General features: G+C 33.3%; 1 protein-coding gene and 1 pseudogene across 1 annotated transcript in view; one reads left to right on the forward strand and one right to left on the reverse strand.

Annotated features, from left to right (window-relative positions):
* Nucleotides 1-22384, reverse strand: part of Ctnna3 (catenin alpha 3) — a 1643966-nt gene that overhangs the window by 572394 nt on the left and 1049188 nt on the right. The window lies entirely within an intron of this gene.
* Nucleotides 2339-3225, forward strand: LOC143381488 (annexin A7 pseudogene; annotated as a pseudogene).

Raw genomic sequence — 22384 nt, forward strand, 5'->3', positions numbered from 1 at the left:
CTGACCCAGAGACAGTGGGGCAGGGTGATGATTTAAAGGTGATAAGAATCTCTCTGCTATTGAGCACAGAGTCACAGCAGGAAGCATCTACCAGTGACCATGTGGCAGTTTGCACAGTTCAAAAGGGTGTTGCTAGCCCATCCCAGCAGTTAGCTGTTATGGGGCTCAAAGTGTCCCTGGGCTAATGCAACTGAAACAGGTACAGAAAGGGTTGTGCCTAGAGTGATCCAGGCAAGCAATGCCAAGGGGAAAGATGTTGAGTGCCCTTTGTTACTGGCAGCCCATGCAAACAGCTAGGAGGAGGCCAGAAATTGGTGACAGTCACATCAGCACTCCAGGTCTGATCCTGGGAAATACATATCCATGATGGTGGAATATATGAAACCTGTGGAAGATCAGATCCTACACTCCAACAGTACAATTATCAGGAAGTCCCTGAAACTCAGGTGTACAACAGATATCACATCTGCCCAGCAACAGAGTGCATGGATCTAATTTCAAATACCTTCCAATAAGTGCAAAAGGACAGCCAAAAGTAAGCACCAGCAACTTGAGATCTCTATATTAGCCCTACTGTGGGAGTTCATGGACCTAATCTATCTAGACAAAACTCCAGTTGTCAGTACTTTCCAGCCTAACCTTGAGATGGACAGCTGAGAGCTACTATAACCAGCTTTGGTTCCAGTTTTTAAGTGTGCACAGCCCAAAAAGAAATGTAAAGAATGGCATAAGAACATAAGAATGAACATCCATCCTTGCCAACAGTTCTGACCACCTCAGGGGAAACAGACCGTCTCTTTTTCATTAAGAATTTTCTCTCTCTTTTTCTTTTATTCCTTTTCTTTTTTCTTGTTCCTCTCTCTCTCTCTCTCTCTCTCTCTCTCTCTCTGTCTCTCTCTCTCTCTCTCTCTCTCTCTGTGTGTGTGTGTGTGTGTGTGGTGTCCTCATGCTCTGATAAGGTGGAGAATATGTATGTATGTTTCTGTGTGTGTATAATATATAAATTAATATATGTAGATTATTTTTCTTTCATCTTAGTTGCTTTTTTCTTTACCTGTTTGTTATTTAGGCTTGTTTTGACTTTGGAGAAGTAATATTTTATATAGGTTTGTTTTGGTCTGAGTTTTTGTTTGTTCTTACCTTTGTTTTTATTCCTCTTACTACTTCTTCACTTTCTTCGCCCTTTCATAGCCAAATTTTGCTCTTCCCTCTTCCTCTACTCCTTTACTTACTTCTTTTTTAATATGGTTATTTTTATTCTCCTTCTTTATAGATGTCACCTGCTATTCCTTTCCTACTTCTTCTCTGTTCACTTTTTAATATTCAAAGTTTCCTTATCTTTGTATCTCATTTCTCTTCACTTAACTATAATTTCACTCTCTGTTAGAACTTTTTACTTTTATATAATTCCTACCCCCTGTCATCATTATTGTTATGGTTATTAATACTTTGGATGCTATCATTGATACATGCTGTTTAATGTTAGATTTAAAACACAGCTATTTATTGTTGGTACTGATACTAAATGTTGACCCCCCATACCTCTTCATGTGGCAATTAGTGTTACAGATGTTATAGTAGGCACTAGACATTCATTTTAAGGCTGAATATTAGTTATATTCATTATTGCAATTTCTTGCTCCCCTTTTTCTAAAAAGGTCTGGGAAGTTATTGAGATAATAGTTCACAGGATAGAGCTATATTCACAGAACTGTGAATACCAAGTGACAATAAACCTCATTCCAAGCATGAACTAGTTCAAGTTCCAACAATACTTCAACACAAAGAATAGAGAACAACCTCAAAACAATGAAGGGACCCAAGGAGAAACCTCTAGAGGGGAAATTTGGGTCCCACTCCTAGAATCTACTCACCCAGCAAAAACAGAGAAGTTCTAATAACAAATATGATAACTACACACAAAAGACGAATGCATAAAAGAGGAAGAAGAATCCATCTTTATCAGATGTGCAAGTCCACCACCTCAGAAAACATGAAGAAATACATAAAGAAGCTTTCTCCCCAAATTTGCAATCCCTTAACCAAGTAACTCACAGATATTGAAGTGGATGAAAATCCTGGAAAGATATAAAATTATTATAAAAAGTTTATTATTATATTAAATAATATAATAATTATTATATTATTAAAAAGTTTATTATTGAATTATTAAAAATTTTCTGAGCTCAGCCAGAGTCCTGCCCTCTCCTGGTCCTTTCAGGCTTCATCTTTCCCTGGAGTTGGTTGGGCTCTGACACTGCTCCTGGTCAGAATATCATACCCAGGCTATCCCTGCACAGGCTACCCACCTTTCTCTGCATATCCGCCTGTAGGTCAGATGTCATCTTTCCTCCCTCCAGGTCAGTATATTGATCCTAGTGGCTTTCCTCCAATGGGAGGAGGTGCCTACCCACCAGCACCAAGTGATCAGAGGCAAAACATTAGAGCAGCTTTTAAGACCATGTATGGCAAGGATTTAATCAAAGATCTCAAGTCAGAGTTGAGTAGAAATGTGGAAGAACTGATTATTTCCCTGTTCCTGCCTCCTACATCTTATGATGCCTGGAGTTTATGGAATGCAATGCAGGGAGCAGAAACTCAGGAACATGTATTGATACAGATTTTGTACACAAGAACAAGATATCCAAGAAACTGTCATATGTTATCAACCAGAATTTGGAAGAGATCTTGAAAAGGACATTAGGTCAGATATGTCTGAATGGTTCCTTGTATCCATGTGTCAGGGAAATTGTGATGAGAATCAGAGTGCAAACCACTAAATGGCTCAAGAAGATGTCAGTGTCTCTATAAAGCTGGTAAGGGGAACTAGGGACAGATGGATCTTGCTTTAACATGATCCTTGTCACAAGAAGCTTTCCTCAGCTAAAAGCTACCATGGAGGCTTATTCCAGGATTTCTTATCAAGATTTGTTAAGCAGTGTGGGCCTGGAGTTTTTTGGATATGTTGAAAGTAGTTTGAAGACCATCTTGAAATGTACCCCGAACTGTCCTGCTTTCTTTGCTGAGTGGCTGTATTATTCCATGAAAGGTACAGGCTCAGACAACTCCACTCTGGTTAGGATTGTGATCTCTCAAACTGAGATTGAACTTGTACCAATAAAACAGATGTTCAATCAGATGTATCAGAAGCCCTTGGGCACAATGATTGGGAGTGACACAATTAGAGATTACTGAAAGCTGCTTCTGGCCATTGTGGGTCAATAGAAGAGATTGTTTTTGTTTTGCTTTGTTTTTTTAAGGAATGAAACTGTTCATGGCTTATCCTTTAGAACAAAGACTGACCTCAACAGCTACCATTTAACCCAAACAGTTTTTACCAAGGACTGTCAGGGTAATGTTCTCGATTTGCACATATCATTGTTGCCTTAAATATAATGTTATTTTTTTCCCTCTGTATGTAAAGTAAAACCATATTGCAATGATGTAGTAATTTTGCAATGTTTGTAAAGCTTCATTCTCACTGCATTTATTCTAATCAGGACTTCAAATTGAATAAAAATCACAGCAATATTTAAATTGGGTAAAAAAATGTTTACTGATCTAAAAGAAGATCTAAGGAATTAGTTAAGAGAGCAAATGGTGAAAGATCACTTCAAAAAAGAAATAGAAATGCTAAAAAGAAATCAACCAGAACTACTAGAAATAAAAGGCACAATGCATCAAATTAAAATTTCAATGGAAAGTATCACCAACAGAATGGATTATGTGGAAAGTAGAATTTCAGGGCTGGGGTTGTGGCTCAGTGGTAGAGTGCTCACCTAGCATGCATGAGGCACTGGGGTAATCCTCAGCACCACATAAAAATAAAATCAAGATACTGTATCAAAACTAAAAAAATACATATTTTTTTAAAAAACATTAAATAAAAAAAAAAGAAAGTAGAATTTCAGGCCTCAAAGAAATTCAGGCCTTGTATTCGTATAAAAACTTGAATACTCAGTGTGCAATACTGGAAAAAAAATGAAAGACCATTATTAAATTATACAAGAACTCTGGGGCAGCATTAAAGAGAACAAATTTGAGCTACATGGGATAGAAGAGAACAGAGGTACAGGCTAAATGGATTAAGAATCTTTTCAGTGAAATACTAGCAGAGAATAACATTATAAATGAGGTAGACATTTATATACAGGATGTATATCGAAAAACAAATAGATAAGATCTAAAAAGAACTTCTCCAAGACAAATCACAGTCAAAATGCTTAACATAGAAAGTAAGTCAAGAATATTAAAAACTGCAAGAAAAAAAACCTGGTCACATGTAGAGGTAAACAAGGCTCACTTATGACTTCTCAAATCAGACACTAAAATCAAGGAGGGACTGAAATGAAATATTCCAGGCTATGAGAAAAAAAAAAAAAGCAATTTCCAAACAAGATTGCTATCTCCAGCAATAGTATCTTTCAGAATCAAAGAAAAAATAAAATTTTCATGATAAGTATAATTAAAAGAATTCATGACCACTAAGCCAGCACTACCAAAAACAAACAAACAAACAAACAAAAACAAATTAGAGTACAAAAAAGAATTCATTTGTAAAGCTCTGAAATGGATGAAACTCTCTAGTAAAACAATTAACTAAATAAAAATTAAGACCAAATTAAATACAGCAAAATAAAAAGAAATAACAAACATCTATCCAAAATAATACTGAATGTAAATCATCTTAAATCCCAATTAAAAGACACAGATTTGCAGAATGATAGAATTAAAAAAAACAACATCCAAATATATGTTGTTTGCAAGAGACTCATCTTAAATGCAATGACATCAACAGGCTGAAAGTAAAAGGGTTGGAAAAATGTTCCATTTGGATGGAGTCTAAAAACAATCAGAAAATAGTTATTCTCATGTCTTACAAAGCATAATTTAAGCAAAAGTTAATCAGAATAGACAAAGAAAGTCACCACATACTGGTGGAAGAAAAAAAAATCCCAGCAGAATATATACAATTTGTAAATATTTATACTCCAAATATCAGTACACCTAATTACATAAAAAATTCCTCACATTAAATCCTAGATAAGGCCCCAATACAATACTACTGGATGATTTTAACTAGTCCTTTCACCAATATATATTTCACCCAGACAAAATTAATAAGGATACTTCTGACAAAGTTTGAGATGAAAAAGAATATATTAACCCACACACTTCTGCAATTCAGAGTATCATTAGAAAATATTCTGAAAATGTATTCTCCCATAAGTTGGAAAAATCTAGGAGACATCAACAGATTTCTAAATACATATGACCTGCCCAAATTGAATCAGGAAGATAAAGAAAACCTAAACAGACCAATATGAAATAATGAGATTGCAACAATAATTAAACACCTTCCAATAAAGAAGATTCCCAAATCAGATGATTCTCAGCTGAGTTCTAACAGACCATTAAAGAAAAACTAACACCAGACTTCCTCAAATTATTTCATGAAATGTATTGGAACCCTCCCCAGTACATTCTACAAAGCCAGTATCACCCCGATAGCAAAACTGGACAAAGACACATCAAGGAGGAAAATTACTTGATGAATGTTCCTGAAGAGCATAGATGTAAAAATCCTTAATTAAATATTAGCAAACCACATTCAAAAATACTTCAAGAAGAGAGTACACCATAATCAATTAGGTTTCATCCTAAGGATACAAGTTTGGTTCACCACATAAACAGAATTAAGAACAAGAATCACATCTTAATGGATACAGAAAAGGCCTCTGACAAAATCTATCATCTATTCATACTTAAAACAATGGGAAAACTTGGGATAGAAGAAATTTGTCTCAACACTATAAAGGCTATACATAACACATCATCACACTGAATGGAGAAAAACTAAAAGCATTTCCTCTTAAATCAGAAACAAAGCAAGGATGCCTACTCTTACCACTTCTATTCAATATAGTTCTTTGAAACTTGAGCCAGACCAATCAGTTAAGAGAGGAAATTAAAGGAATACAAATAGGAAAAGAGGAAGTGAAATTATCTATTTGCTGATGACATGATCCCCTATCTAGAAGACTCCAAAAATTCCACCAGAAGACTCCTAGAGTTGATAAAAAAAATTCAGGAAAATAGCAGGATATAAGATCTACATTCATAAACCAATAGCTTTCTTGTACTCCAATAAAGAATCTTTTGAGAAAGAAATCAGATAAAGTGTCCCATTCACAGTAATCTCAAAAAAAATGAGGGGGGCTGATAAATCAAACCAAGGAGGTGAAAAGACATCTACAATAAAAACTATAAAATGCTGAAGAAAAAAATTGAAAGAGACCTTAGAAGATAGAAAGACCTACCATGTTCTTTGATAGTTAGACTTAATATTGCCAAAAAGGCCATATTACTAAAAGTATTATACAGATTCAATTCAATATCCATAAAAATACAAATGACATTCTTCATAGAATTATAATAAAAATAATTCTAAAATTCATTTGGCAATACTGAGCAAGAAGAGCAATGCTGGAGTAATTACAATCACTGATCTCAAATTACACTACAGAGTGTAACAAAATATCATAATATTGGTATCAAAGTACATAGGAAGGAACATAATAGAAGGCACAGAGACAAACCTGCATACTTACAGTCATCTGGTACTTGACAAAGGTGCCAAAAAATATATGTTGAAATAAAAACAGTCTTTTAAACAAATGGTGCTGAGAGAACTAGATATTCATATGTAGAAGAATAAAACTAGATCCCTATTTCTCACTTTGCACAAAAATCAAATTAAAATGAATTAGAGACCTTGGAATTATACCAGAAACTTTGCAACTGCTGGAAAAATATAGGGACAGCCTTCCAACATATGAGCATAAGCACCAACATTCTTAATGACCCTTGAAGCTCAAGAGATGATAAAACAAAAAATAAATAAGTGAAACAGCATTAAATTAAAAGCTTTTGCATGTTAAAGGACATGATTAAGATCTGAAAAGAGAGCTTACAGAAAAGGAGAAAATCTTGTCCTCTGACAAGAGATTAACATCCAGAATATATAAAGAACCCCAAAAAACTTACCATCAAAAGAACAAGTAACCCAAACAATAAAACGGCAAAAGAACCAAACAGATATTTCTCAAAAGAAGAGATACAAATGACCAACAAATATATGAAACTATGCTCAACATCCTTGCCAATCATCGAAATGGAAATAAAGACTACCTTGATATTACATCTCACTCTAGTTAGAATGGCAATTATCAGAAATACTAATAATAATAAATGCTGGTGAGGAAAAGGTACACCCATACATTGTTTGAAGTAATACAAAGTAGTACAACCAATTTGGAAAGCAGAATGGAGATTTCTCAAAAGAATAGACATATCACCACAATATGATGCAACTATCCCACTCCTTAGTATTTATCCAAAAAAAAACCAAAAAACTAAAATCAGCATTCTATAGTGAAATGGGCATATCAATATTTAAAGTAGTGCAGCCATGTTATGAAAAATCTTTCCTATTAAAAATATCTCTGCTCATTTCTCAAATTAATTTGAATTGTGAGGATAGCTGTTTACTAACAGCATGCAACAACATCCAATCCACAATTACAGGGGATTTGAGATTTTTCATTTTCTTACTGCTTATGATGAAATAGGTGAATCTATTAACTAGCTTAGTTGGCCTTCGACAGATGAATCAATAAAGAAAATATGGTATACAGCCACAATGGAGTTCTACTAAGCCATAAAGAAGAGTGAAATTATGGTGTTTGCTGGCAGATGGGTGAAACTGGAGAGCATCAGGCTGAGTTAAATACGCCAGACTCAGAAAGTTGAGGATCAAATGCCTTCTCTCATATCTGAGAGTTAGAGCAAATTAAGAGGAAAGAAATGGTGACAGATCCCACAAAATTTGAGGAAAGTTCAGTGGAGGAAAGAAAATGAGGGTGAGGGAGGAAGTTGGAGAGAAAAGTCAGAAGATGTGGAATGAAATTGACAAAATTATGTACATATATAATATACCATAGTGAATTCTGCATTTATGTATATCTTTAAAGCACAAATTAAAAAACAAACAAATAAAAGGAAGAACAGTAGAGAAAGGGGATAGGAGAAGAGAGGAGTGAGTTAAAAAGGAAGTTCTGGGAACTGAAATGGAGCAAATTATATTTCACCCATATATAATTTTGTCAAATTGCATGCCACTATCATGTATAATGCACAAATAAAAATATTTTAATTTAATTCTTTGACTTAGTGATAGTACTATAAGAATTTATCCTAAATAAATTAAGATGGACATAAATTTAACAAAAAGATATATTAACTAAAAGAACAAGTTAAAAATATGTAATGCATTTTAATTTTTTGAATTTTGATGTCCATCTACACTGAACAATCTAAAATGACATATATCATAGTACTACTCATCACTATCTCTACTCGAGGAATTATAAAAGGTTTTACAGTTAATTTTTGTTTAAAAATATGAATAAATCCAAAATAGAAGAGAAATGAATCTTTTAGATCTGATTAAAAATCTGTCCTATTAAAAATATCTCTGCTCATCTCTCAAATTCATTTGAATTATAAGGGAAGGTGTTAGTAGCATGTAACAGGATCCAGTCCACAATTATAGGGGATTTACAAATTTTCATTCTCTCACTGCTAATGATGAAATAGGTGAATCTATTAAAATTGTTAAATCATCCATATTCAGAATTTAGCTATGTATTTTTTCAGCACTTTCTCTATTTTTTCCACTTTTAAACAAAATTATTAGTTCCATCAATAATTTTATTTACTGTTTCAGCTTTTGAAACCAGTTAATAAAGAAGGATTTAATGGTATTTTAGGATTTACTTCAGACAGAAAAGTAACCCAACATCTTGTCAGATATAATGTCCCCTTTGGCATTAAATATTTCTATGTGCTATGACAGATACAGGATGGCCAGGTTCCCAGTAAATGTACTAGTCCCATTATAAATTATCCTTTCTACCTTGTACCACACAACTTATTTATTGACCTATAAAATCTTTTCTAATGTAGGCAGGATAGTTAACTGAAGGCTTCATATTGAACATATCCTAAAACTTGGGAAGAACTAATTTCAAGGGGATATAAAAATATAGCTAATCATTAAAAGCAAACTTTAAATTCCTGTAACTGAATATGTCACTTCAGTTTATTTTCTATTTTTATTATTTAGTAAGAATGTAACCCAAAAAACAAATTACAAAGCATTCTAATAAGTGCACACGGGCATTGCTTTTGTAGAAAATGTGAGCCCCCTGTGTTATTTTTAGCAATACATTCTAGGATCAAATTAATAAGTCTTTTGAGTATTTCATGCATTGGATCTATCTGATCATACTACATGAGCAAAAAGTTTTACCACCTGAGGAAAAAATATAGTTAGTATTATATTTATATCTGTTGGATAACTGTGTTTTGTTTTGCTTATATCTTAAGTTTATTGTCTGGTAAACACAAAGTTATCGGATAAAAATTTTGTCAAATACCACAAGTTATGTTGTTATATAATATTAAGAATTTTATTGAATTCCATGTAAAGAGAGAATATATATTGTGTACTTTTTGTTGATTTATTTGGTCCTACACAAATTTAAAATAACAGTGTCCTATTGCCCTTCTAGTTAGGAAAATAATTATATAAGAAGCCATTTTATTCCAGTTAGAAAACATAAACGATGAGGACTGTTGTTCCTTCAATTAATCACACTGCAGAGTACAACTCTCTCACAGTAACTTAACAAATCATATATGAATATTAAATATGCAAAAAGTTAAAGATTAATGAGTAGGATCTTTCATTTTCTTCTAAGACTTTATATAGCAGTTAAATTAGACAAATTACAAGCATATAAAACAAAGTAAACTTTAAAAATTATCATAACTAACCTCCAAGTTGAGGAAAAAAATATTGCCATGAATTATATACACTTTATATCTTAATTTTTAGAGTGTTACTGTATTAGAATACATTTCTAAGCACTATAAATTTATCTTAGATTTTTTTGATGTTTTTAAAAACGTAAATTTTATTTTTATCTTTTTTGTCAATATAATACTTGTAAGATTCATGCAAGTTGCTGTATAACACTAAAAGTCATTTTATTGTTGTTCTTCCATTATATGAATACAACAAAAAGTACTTATCTACTCTGTCAAGCATTGTAGTTGTTTCTAGGCTATTGCATTGAATGCTGCTATTGCTTTTTTTATATATGTTTTCATTTATATATGCATGGATTTCTTCAGAGGATTTATCTGGAAATGAAGTTTTTGGGTCATAGGATATATGCACTTTCCATTTCAAGAGACAATGCCAAACATATTTCTAAAGTATCCATAAAAATTTAGACTGCAAGCAATATATGAGTATTCTTGATATTCCACATCTTCACAACTCTTGGTATTGTCAGTCTTCTAACTTATAGTCATTCTGAAGGAAGTACCGGTGTGTGTAGGGAACAGTTGTTTGGAATTTCTAATCAATAAAGAAGTTACATATTTTTCTGTATATTTATTAAACATGTGGGTTTTGTCTTTTGAAAATAGCATGATAAAATCCCTTGCGTATTCCCATTTTTCTACTAGGTTTTGCCTTTATATATTTTATGTACCCTATATTTTATCTACATCCATACAAATATAGCAACGATTAATTTTACATATTTATTTATTTTCTGGAGTTGAATCCATTGTGAGTTATGCAGTTTGCAAATATGTTTCCCAAGTTAAGGTTTATATTTTCATCCTCTAATAGATGTACAGATATATTTTCAAAAGAATAAGTCTTTAGTTTTAGAGTGGTATAATTAATTAGCTGTTTATTTTTATGTAGTGCTTTTTGTTTCCTATTGACAGTTTTTAATCACAAGCGCATAGAGACATATTTCTACATTATCTTCTAAAAGTTTGTTTGACCTTTCCCATTTGAGTTATTAATTTATATGAAATTTTTCTGTATAATTTATGAGATAGAACTCAAATTTCATTTTCATCCATACATATACAATTGTCACAGTATTGTTTACTCAAATGAATACACTTTCCCCATGTTTACTATGTCAAATCGGCCTAATAAAAGTGTATTTCTGCATACTTATTCTATTTTCTTATTCATGATCCAGTAACACGTGATCTTAACAACTATAGCCTTACAGTAAGTCTCAGTAATTTCCATAAAATAATTTCTTCTCTATTATACTTTATTTTAGTCAGGATAGGATTGGTTACACTGCAAGAATAATCCTAAACAATCCTAAACAATCCTAGATTTCAGTGGTCAATAACTACAGAGTTTTGTTTGTTTGTTTGTTTGCCTTGGGTTTATTATTCATGTTCTCACCACAATTCCATTTTGTGGAGTCTGGAGCATCTACTTGATCTCCTCTAATTCGAGGGCCCAGGCTGATCCAGCAGGCTCTCTCTTACACATATTATTAACAATATTAGCTGAGGGAAGAGAGTGAGTGTATAAATTGTTCATCACCTCTTAAATGTTATTTTACCATTCCATTGACAGGACATGTCACATGACCATTCATCACCTCAAGTGAGAGAAGAAAGGGAAATATTAGGTGAGTAGTACTAATGATTAATATATTGTTTTTAAAGGATAGGTAACATTCCTATCCATTTGATCTTTCATATGAGCTTTCTTATTATTTTTTTTATTTTTATTTTTTGGTACACGGGATTGAGCTCAGGAACACTCCATCACTGAGCCACATCCCCAGCCTTATTGTGTATTTTATTTAGAGACAGGGTCTCACTGAGTTGCTTAGCACCTTTCCATTGCTGAGGCTGGCTTTGATCTCTCCATCCTCCTGTTTCAGCCACTCCAGCCACTGGGATTACAAGTCTGTGCCACCCCTCCTGGTTCATTGATTTTTGAAATTCAATACATAAAATTTTAAAAGTTTTAATTGATGCTGTACTTATTTTATGGATACTTGTAAGCTTTACAATAGTTAGTCTTATTATCTATTAACATAATATTCAGAGATTGAAAGATATAGATTTAAGTTTTTATGTACTTTTCTTTCAATTACATTTCTTAGCTTTCTGCATAAGTCTTACATAACATTTTTATCAAGTAATTCTTAGATATTTGATATGTATTATATATTAAGCTTGAAAATTGCTTTGGGTAGTATGAACATTTTAACAATTCTTCTAATCCAAGAGCATGAAATGCCTTATATTTTATAAAATTTAATTTCTAATCCTATTTATTCTGGTCTATGGAATATTTTTAAAGTACTAACCTTGTATTCACAAGCTGGATAACTCATGTATTAGTAATCATAATTTAATTTGCATTATATTTTCTATGTAGTCAGTTCTTTCCAATTCTTACACCATTATTTTTTATCTTTCTTCCCAATTAGTACCTCTAAAACAATGTTAAAATTAACTGTAGACATCTTTGCCTCATTCCCCATTAAAAGGTTAAGTTTTCAAATATTGTAATGTCAGATGTTTTAGGTTATTTTGCAGTTATTGAACAAATGCAGAAATTTTCCATTGATTTATAATTAGATGAAATGTTGGTCAATATTTTCTACAGCTATTGATATTTCAAATCTGGTTAATATGGTTAACTAAATAATTAATATTAGAATAGTGATGGGGGAGTGAGTTAAGATCTAGGTGAACATAATAATCCAGGGCTAGTCCACTTATTCTGGACACTTTTGACCTGATTTAGGGTTACTAGGAAAAATCCAGGATACCCATTTGAGTTCCTCATTAACAGCTACTTATTAGAGTATTTATGTAGTCCAAATATTGCATAGGACATTCTCACAATAAAATTTATTAAATGTTTATCTGAAATGTAAATTAACTGGGCATTTGAATTTTTATTTCTTGAGTATGGCAACTCTAATCTAGGAACATTTGCATTTCTGGAAGAGGGAGCTGAGAGGATGAGAAGAACTTTTAAAAATGTCTCAAGAATTTTGAAACAAAGCCAAAATAGTCAAATAAGGGACTGTCAAAGAAAGGAGTATCCCTACTTCTTCTGGGCTAGGACCATAAAGAACTAAATGTAAAAGTAAAAATGAAGTAAAATTAGACCTAACAACACTCACTAGAACCATCTTTAAGTTATTTGAATGATAAAAAAAATAAACAAGTAAAACAAAACAAAGAAATAAACAAGAAAACAAAAAATGAACACAAAAAATCCAAACCCCTGGACTTGATATAAAGCAGTAACGTACTGATAATGCCTAAAATACCATGAAAGTCCTGCACATGGATTCAAATGGCATCAGGTCTCAAGTTATTTCTTATTTAAATATTGTCCATTACATAATTATAGAAAGAAGTGGGTCTTGAGACAAGAAAAGCAGAAACGAAACAAAACAAACAAATCAATGTTTACAGCAGCACAATTCACAAGAGTTATGGAACTAGCCCATATGCTTATCAACAGATGAATGGATAAAGAAACTGTGGTTTACACATAATGGAGTTTTACTAAGCCATGGAGAAAAATAAAATTATGGCATTTGTTGGTAAATGAATAAAACTGGAGAGAATAATGGTAAGTGAAATAAGCCAAACTCAGAAGTCAAGCGTTTAACATTTTCTCTGGAAATGTGGAAACTAGATCAAAACAGAAACAAGGGGCAAAAGGAGGGGGGGAGTCCCATGAAAATGGAAAGGAGATTCCATGGAGCAAGGGGAGGAAGAAGGAATGGGAAAAGGGATGAACTGTGAAATGAAATTTACCAAATTATGCTATGTACACATATGAATATACCACAGAGCATTTCACCTTTATGTATATCTATAAAGCAATAGTTTAAAAATATAAGCAAATGAAAGACAGAGTAGTAAAGGAAAAAAAGGTGGGGAGGGAAGAGGTGAAGGAAAGGGGAAGTACAGAACTGAAGTGAAGCAAAAGGTATTCCTTGAATGTATGATTATGTCAAAGGAATCTCAATACTATGTATAATTATAGTGCACTAATAAAAACATAAAAAAGTGGTCAAAGGTCTTAAATATACATTTTTTCCAAAGAAGACAAAAAAGGGCAAACCACTATATGAAAAAGTGTTCTATATCACTCATCATTAGGGAAAAGCAAATCAAAACAGTAATGAGATACCATCTTACAATTGTTAGAATGACATATTATTTAAATGACAAAAAATAAGGAGCATTGGTAATGGTGTCATGAAAAGGGAACCCTGAACACTATTGGTGAGAATTTCATTTAATACACTTTGGGAAACAACATATGAATTTTTCAGAAACCTGAAACAAAACTACTGTTTGATCTACCAATCTTACTTCTAAGCATTAGCCAAAGAAATTGGAAGTATTATCTCAAAGATATTGCTATTCCTGTAGGTTCTCTGAGATGTTGTTCACAATAGCCAAGATATAGAAATAATCACGATTTGTGTCGAGAAATAAACAGATAAATTACTTATGGTGTGGTTGTGTGTTGTGATTATATTTATGTGTTATTCAATGGAACATTATTCCATCTTAACAAAGGAAGACATCCTGTCATTTGCAACAACATGAATTGACTTAGAGGGCATTATGCTAAGTGAATTCATGGAGATGCAAAAAGAAAAATACTTTTTGATGTCACATGCCTAATTCAAAAAAGTTGAACATGTAAAAGCAGAGTAGAAAAGTGGTCATAAGTGCACAGAGGTGGGGAAGGTTGAAGATGTGGGTATAAAGTTATAATGATTTGGAATAATTAAAACTAGACAGCTAATGGATAACATGATGATTGCAAATAATAATACTGTGTTTTATACTAGAAATTTGCTGAAACAGAATAGATTTCAGGTAATCTCAGCACAGAAAGGATAGTAAGATATGTCAATTTGTTTGTTTATAGTAATCATTTCATTATATGTATGTATGTCAAAAGAAATTTGTATGCTTTAAATATAATTTTACTTTAAAAAGATTTAACATTTTTAATGATTAATGAAATATTTGACAATTATTTTTCCCTTTTTATAGTCCTATTTTTTATGCCTACTATTTATTAAGTATTGTTTTTATGACTTGCTTGAATCAGAACTAAGCATCTAAAAGGACATGCATTCTCTATTCTTTATTGGATTGAATAATGTGTGCATTATGTGTGTATGTGGAGGGGAAGGTACATATAATAAACAACAGAAAACTATGCATAATTATTTCTAAAAGATAAATTTCCTACAAGTCCTCTAAAACTCTAATGTATCACAAAAGAGTGGATTCCTGAGTCCTTTGAATAAATGATCATTATCTACCCTCCAGACATCATTTAAAAAGATGAAGATTATGTCGTCCATTATATTAGCTATTCCAGATGTGACAAGGATACAAAAGTCAGTCTGTATTATGTTCAGTCTCTGATCCTCAAACACGTCATGAATATGTGAATCATACATACTTCAAGATGATGATACAAACATAGATTGATGAATGAGTTTTATCATTTTCAAAGGAATTTTCTGCAACCATAGGTCTTTTATTTCTCTCCACAAGCCATCAAATTGATTACAAAGTCTAAATGAAGCAATAGTCAGGCCTTGGTTATTTCTAGGCAAGTGCCCTACCACGCTATATCCCCAGCAAGGCCTTAGTTATTTCTGGCTGCTTACATATGAAAGTGTACTCCCACAACTGGAGCGCCTATATTTATCTCCTTACTTAGATTCCAAATTCATTGAATTACTCATTTTCCTGATTATGAATGAAAAGTTCTTAGTCTTTCTTTTCATATAAAACACTTAGCTTTAAAAGTTTCTGATTATCTAGTTATGATTTTAAATATATCTTTTATATTACTATTTTCCTGTTACCAACTTGGGTTGGTTTTATATGAGTCAGTTATTTATGGTGCTTAAATTCCAATAGAAAAAGCTATTACGTGTGCTATAACAATTGACTAGTAGTTGAGTCTGTTAAAGCATTTCCACTTTATATATTAAAAATAAAATTCTTATGACCTTCAAGGCCAATCATGCTTCTTACCCTTGAGAATGACATTGTTAGTGACACTAAAGACTGCCAAAGATCTTAGAAAAGAAGGTGTAAAATGAGAAAATAAGCACTAGATTTGGATTCCTGGGATATGGATAAGTAAATACCATCATTTGAATAAGACTTGAAGCACATTTGGCCAGAGCACTTGGTTTCTTGTTGGAGCCTTGACCTCCCAGGTCCTGCTGTCAGACATGAAGCCTTCAGTCATGCCTGTGGCATCCATCTCTCAGGTTGCCAACTACAATGCTTTACAAAAACCCAAAGTACTTTCATTTTTCTATATGATTTATGTTTTAATTGAACAGTCTTTCTTTCCTACTCTTGCCAAAATTTTGCTCATAATATCATTTTATTTTGGGGAAAGGGAAGACGTTGCTGTTTTGTTGCTTTAAAAGGTACATTGGGCCAGGCATGGTGGCTCACACCTGCAATCCCAGTAGCTTGGAAGGCTGAGACAGGCGGATTGCAAGTTCAAAGCCAGACTCAGCAATGGTGAGGCACTAAGCAACTCAGTGAGACCCTGTCTTTAAATAGAATACAAAATAGGAATGGGGATAGGCTCAGTGATTGAGTGCCCCTGAGTTCAATCCCTGTAACCTTAAGAAAAAAAAAATGGTATATTGGGTTGTTGGGTTGGGGTAATCTTTGACACTTTTCCAAAATTCACTGTGACCTTCAAAATTCTGGATGAGAAAATTGAGCAGTATTTCTACCTTATAATAATTATTAGGTATCATTTATGGGATGAATTCCTTCATGAAAATAAAGGCCAAAATATACTCTACTTCATGGTTTATACTTGCTTATTTTTTATAACTCAAATATATACTTGTGTGTATATATATATGTGGGCACATATTAATGTGTGTAAATAAATACATATATATATGTGTGTGTGTGTGTGTGTGTATGTATTAGTATTTTGAGCATGAGTTTGTGCATGTAATGTGCTTTGTGTCGCCACTTAATTATTCAGTTAGTATAGAAAATATTTAATTATCTGCAAAATTCACCAAACTTAATGGTAAATCTTATAGCAAGAGTCTGGAAAAGAAATTAACCTACTATGGGGAAAATCATTGGTTACGAGTGCAACCTCCTTGAGGATATAGAAACTACCTTACTCGGTGTTATTATTTAGATATAAGGTGTCCCCACAAAGCTCATGTCTGAGACAATGCAAGGATGTTGAGAAGTGAGATGATTAGATTATGAGAGCTCTATTCCTAACAGCTTGTGATCAATGGCCAATGAAAGCAGGTGATAAAGATTAGGCCATTTTATGTCCTACAGGACATATCCTCTAGGAAGGCCATTTAAATATGACTTCTCCTTAAGCACTATTCTTTCCATTCCCTTCCCCAGATATTAATTCCAAGAATACTCACTCAAAATATTGTAAACTGTAACACTTCAAATTCTGCTTTCCTCAGGCTCAGTCTACCACACTGTTTGTCTTTCAATTTCTTGTGCTACCTTATACTCACACCTCAGGTTTCAGCACACACCTTTATACCTTTTCAAATCTCTGCATAAATCCTTTTTTTCCAAATTTACCTATTTAACATGTTGCTAGAATTTGGATCTTGAAGAACTTATAAAGGCCCATGAGTTGAGGGCTTGACCCACAGTCTGTAGCAACATTTGGAGGTATTGGAACCTTTAGTAGGTAGAGACTAGTGAAAGGAAGTTAGGTTACTGGAAACATGCCTTTGAAAGATGTATTGGGACCCTGGACTCTCCTCTCTCTCTTTCTCTGTCTTTCTCTTAGATTCCCAACTGCCATGAGATGAACAGGCCTCCTTTACCATGTGCTCCTGTCATGATGTGTTATTATACCACCTCAAGGTCAAAGCAACAAGGCCAAGACTAGGACTGATATATTTGACAGCATGAAGTAAAATAAACCTTCCTTGAGCTGCTAGACACAGTGGCACCTGCCTATAATCCCAGAAACCCCTGGATCAAAACAAAACATGAAACACATCTTTCCTCATTCTGAATTCATTAGTTAATTATCTGAGGTGTTTTGTTAGTGACAGAAGTCTGACTCAGAAACACAGATGTACTCATCTTTTAGAGCATAATCTAAACCATAAATTTCTCAGGATTCCTGCTCTATCTTCTTGATTAAACTTAACATGTGTCACTCCCTACCTTTTTTCGCTTTTATAAAACCATGCATCATGTCAGTGCTTCTTCTGTAATTTTACTTTCACTGAAATGATATTTGGTCAATGTCTACCTCCAATTCGTTATCATAATCTTCTCTACACCATTGTACCTAGTGCCTGCCTAATCTAGTGCTTGATATGTAACAGGCACATAATAAAGAACTGTAAAAAGAAAGGAGAGAAGAAGGGATTACATGATTCACATAGGCTTCTAAGAAATGTTGGTTGGGGAAAAGTTATAATGTGTTTTCACCTTTGGTAAAAGTTTAAATTCAGTACTTTTTATTAGGCATGTCATAATGGAAATTACGTGTGTCCCTCCCATCTTTTAAGTAAAGTATGGTGGGATGATTTTTATTTTTGAAGTCAGCTTGCTCTAGTTTTAAATATTAAGGTAGAAGTTTGAGAAAATTCATAACCTTTTGAGTCTCTGTTTTCTTATCTGTAAAATAATAGTCTACCTAATAGCACTGTTATCATAATTGAATTGCCTACAAAGCACTTGACACATAATAAATGTAAAATAAATACTTGAGTAGATGTAAAATAAATACTTCAGTTACTATTACCATGCTGACACCAAAACTGAGAAAGATAAAAACTGTCTCTGTATCTTGGTAATTTATGATTTTACAGGTGTTACAGCACATGTATCTGGAGTACACAGCTACACCACTAACACACTATTATGACTTTTGTCATTTTTATTCTTTGAAAACTATTGTTTCATGTCCTAGGCTCTTTGTAAAGCTAAACCAACATCATTCTATGAATTTATTATTTCAAGAAGAATTATATTTTCAGTCATGTTCTATAGTGTGATATGATATGGACTGAATATGTCATGGCTCACCCCTGCCAAATTCACATGTTGAAGCCAAATCCCCAATGTAATGGTAATGTAAGGGTCCTTTGGGAGGTAATTAGGATTTGAGTGCGAGGCCCTCATGAATGGGATCAGTGACCTTATAAGAAGAGACATAAGAGAGTTTGCCTCCCCACTCCCCATTTTAGCAAGCTTTTTTGCTGTGGTGACTAAAAGACCTAACAAGAAAAAATTATATTTGGGGGCTCACGGTTTCAGAGGTCTCAATCCATTGACAGCTGGTTCCATTCCTTGGGGTTCAAGGTGAGGCTAAACATCGTGGTAGAAGAGTGTGGCGAGGGAAGCAACTCGTATAATGATTAGGAAGCAAAGAAACTCCACTCACCAAATACAAAATATATAACCTTAAGTCATGCCCCTCAATGCCCCACTTCCTCCAGCCATAGCCTAACTGTCTTCAATTCCCCCCACCCCCTGCTCAGTTAATCCTATCAAGAGATTAATGCACAGATTGGGTTAAGAAGTTCATAACCCAATCATTTCTTCTCTGAATCTTCTTGCATTGTCTCACATATGAGCTTTTGGGGGACACCTCAGATCAAATCATAACAACCCTTTGCCTTTCTCTCTCTGTTCTCTAAGTCACTCTGTTATAGAAGCCCAAACTAATGATGAAATGATGATTTTAAACTATCTAAACTCAAGAAGAAAATGTTATATATAGAAACATCATTATAATTAAATAACTTTTAAAGTAGTTGTTTTTATAGGATTTTTACCTAAAACCAAGGGGGGTAGGATCTTGAATTACATCATTTTTAAAAATTACTTCTGCTAACACACAATGTGTGAATAAACTAAGGAGGCAAGATAGTGGTCCATGCATATTAGGAAAATAATTTTAGTGGATTCATGTTATATATAAAACCACCATTGTTAAATACTTACAGTGGGCACTGTACTTAATACTTTACACCTATTATCTTCATTAATCATAATAATAAAGACATATTATTTTCCACATATTACTTATATATATTAATAAACTTGCCCCGAACATTGCTTGGCTATCACATGATAGAACTATGTTTCAACTCAGACATTCTTAAACCATTATGTCTCATCTTCCTATAAATTGAATAACTGTAGAAATTTTATCAGACACTGTGTTAGACATCTTTTGGTTACTGTGGCCAAAATACCTGAAAATGACAACTTAGAGAAAGAAAGTTTATTTAGTCTCAAGGTTTCAGAGGTTCAATTCATGGTCAGCTGATTCCACTGCTCTGGGCCTCAGTGAGGTGAAGTACCATGGCACGGGATGACTGAGAAAGCTGCTTAGTTTGTGGCAGCCGGAAAGCAGAAAGAAAAATTGAGGTACCCGGGATAGAATATAAACCTCAACAACAAACACCCAGTGCCTACTTCCTCCAGCCACATCTTGCCTGTGTACAGTTACCAACCTGAACAATAGTCCTTTCAAATTATTAATTCATCAAATGGATCAATCTCCTTATTAGTTTACAATTCTCATAATCTGATCATTTCACTTCTGAACATCACTGCATTGTCTCACACATGAGTTTTGGGGGAATACTTCCTATCCTTAACATTTCATTCCTAGTCCCCCAAAACTCATGTCCAACTCACAATGGAAAAAAAATTAATCATCTCCAAGAGCCCCCATTCTCTTAACAGTTCTAGCATTGCCCCAAAGTCCAAGTCCAAAGTCTCATCTGAGATTTAAGGCAAACTTAAATCTCTATAAAGTCCTATAAAAATCAAGAGTAAGTTACATATATCCAATATGTCAAAGGCACAGAGTGAACATTTCCATTCCAAAAGGGAGAAAGGGGCATTGAAAGAAGGGTTGCGTCCAAAACAAGACTGAAACTCAGCTGGGAAAACTAGAGCTTTACATCCAACATCTGGGACACAATGAAATGTGATCTCCAAAGGGCTGGGGCAGACATCTATAAACTTTCTCAGTACAAGTTTTCATAGGTGTCCTATATATGAGTTGATGGGACATAATGGATTAATCAGAATCCCCTTTTTAAAAAATCACTTCAACCAAACCTCTCCAATGTAATATAATTTGTAATACAGGAAAACAATCTCTCCCTGTCCAGTGAAGATTTGATGCAGAATCAGATTAACTTTTTGCAATATCTCTTATTACAGAAAAAAAAAGTTGTAATCATCCATGTCTTCTGAGGGAGATGGAATATATCTGAATAATGAGGAAACATGCTGTAAAGCTTTGTTCTGTGTAAAATGACAGGATGGGAAGATAAAACCAAGGTTGGGTGATACTAGGTATAATAAGGGAGGAGATTAAGGAGTAGCACGGAAAAGGACGTTTCCAAAACACGAAACAAGGAGCTTAGTTACTTGGATAAAAAGGCACTACAGAGTTTTGAAAAGTTTACCCATAGGGAACTTTTGAGAAATTTTCAGTAATAGGATGCTACAAGGTTTATAAGAACAGGGATTTTTCACATCTAATTTTCAGTTGTCCTATATTGTCCTCTGTGATTTGTGTTACTCTGTATTGCTAAAACCTTTAGTCATTGTCAATATATCTTGAAAGGATGGCTTGGGAGGAAGAGATTAAAGACAGAGTATTGAGTGCCACATATGAGATGACTCAGTGTACAGGGAAATGAACAGAGCTGAGAGGTAAGACAAGTATAATGAAGATAAACAGAACTCACAATCAGAAATTGCTATGAAAACACAAAACCTGAAGTTTTGTAAAAATGAACACACACAGTCACATGCACAAATACATATTAATGTGAACACAGGACACTGTGTAACTGTGTATCACATAGGATATTGATATTGGAAAGAAAACTGATTTTTTTTAACACTGTTTAAGGAAAACTTTTGATTAAACTTTGTCTTCATATACATGTGTTCTACATATGATATGATGGGACATATGGGTTTCACAAATTATTTTAGAAACTTTGTCTTCATAATTATTATAATAATAAAAATGTAGATACTATGATCATTTCAAAGAGAGGAAACTAAGTTTAGATGGGTTATGAAACTGGCTTAAGTTTGCATAGTTAAATAAATATCCCTGCTGGAATTTTAAATTTCAAATCCAGCACCACCAAATTATCTCCTTCAATTGATGGTAAATCCCTCTTTATCTGTTACTATTCTGAGAGTACTTATTTGATAAAAATGGTTTTTGAAGGATAGCTATCAAAAGCATATCAAATTTTACTATGTTCAGTTGCTTAACAATACTTAAGACTATACTAAGTATCAGGTACAGAATAGCCCTACTTAGTGGTTGAACATAAAATATATTCAGCCTTATCTGTATTGTTAAACAGAGACC

The sequence above is a fragment of the Callospermophilus lateralis genome, chromosome 15 (assembly GCF_048772815.1).
Source record: "Callospermophilus lateralis isolate mCalLat2 chromosome 15, mCalLat2.hap1, whole genome shotgun sequence".
In the NCBI taxonomy this organism is placed as follows: domain Eukaryota; kingdom Metazoa; phylum Chordata; class Mammalia; order Rodentia; family Sciuridae; genus Callospermophilus; species Callospermophilus lateralis.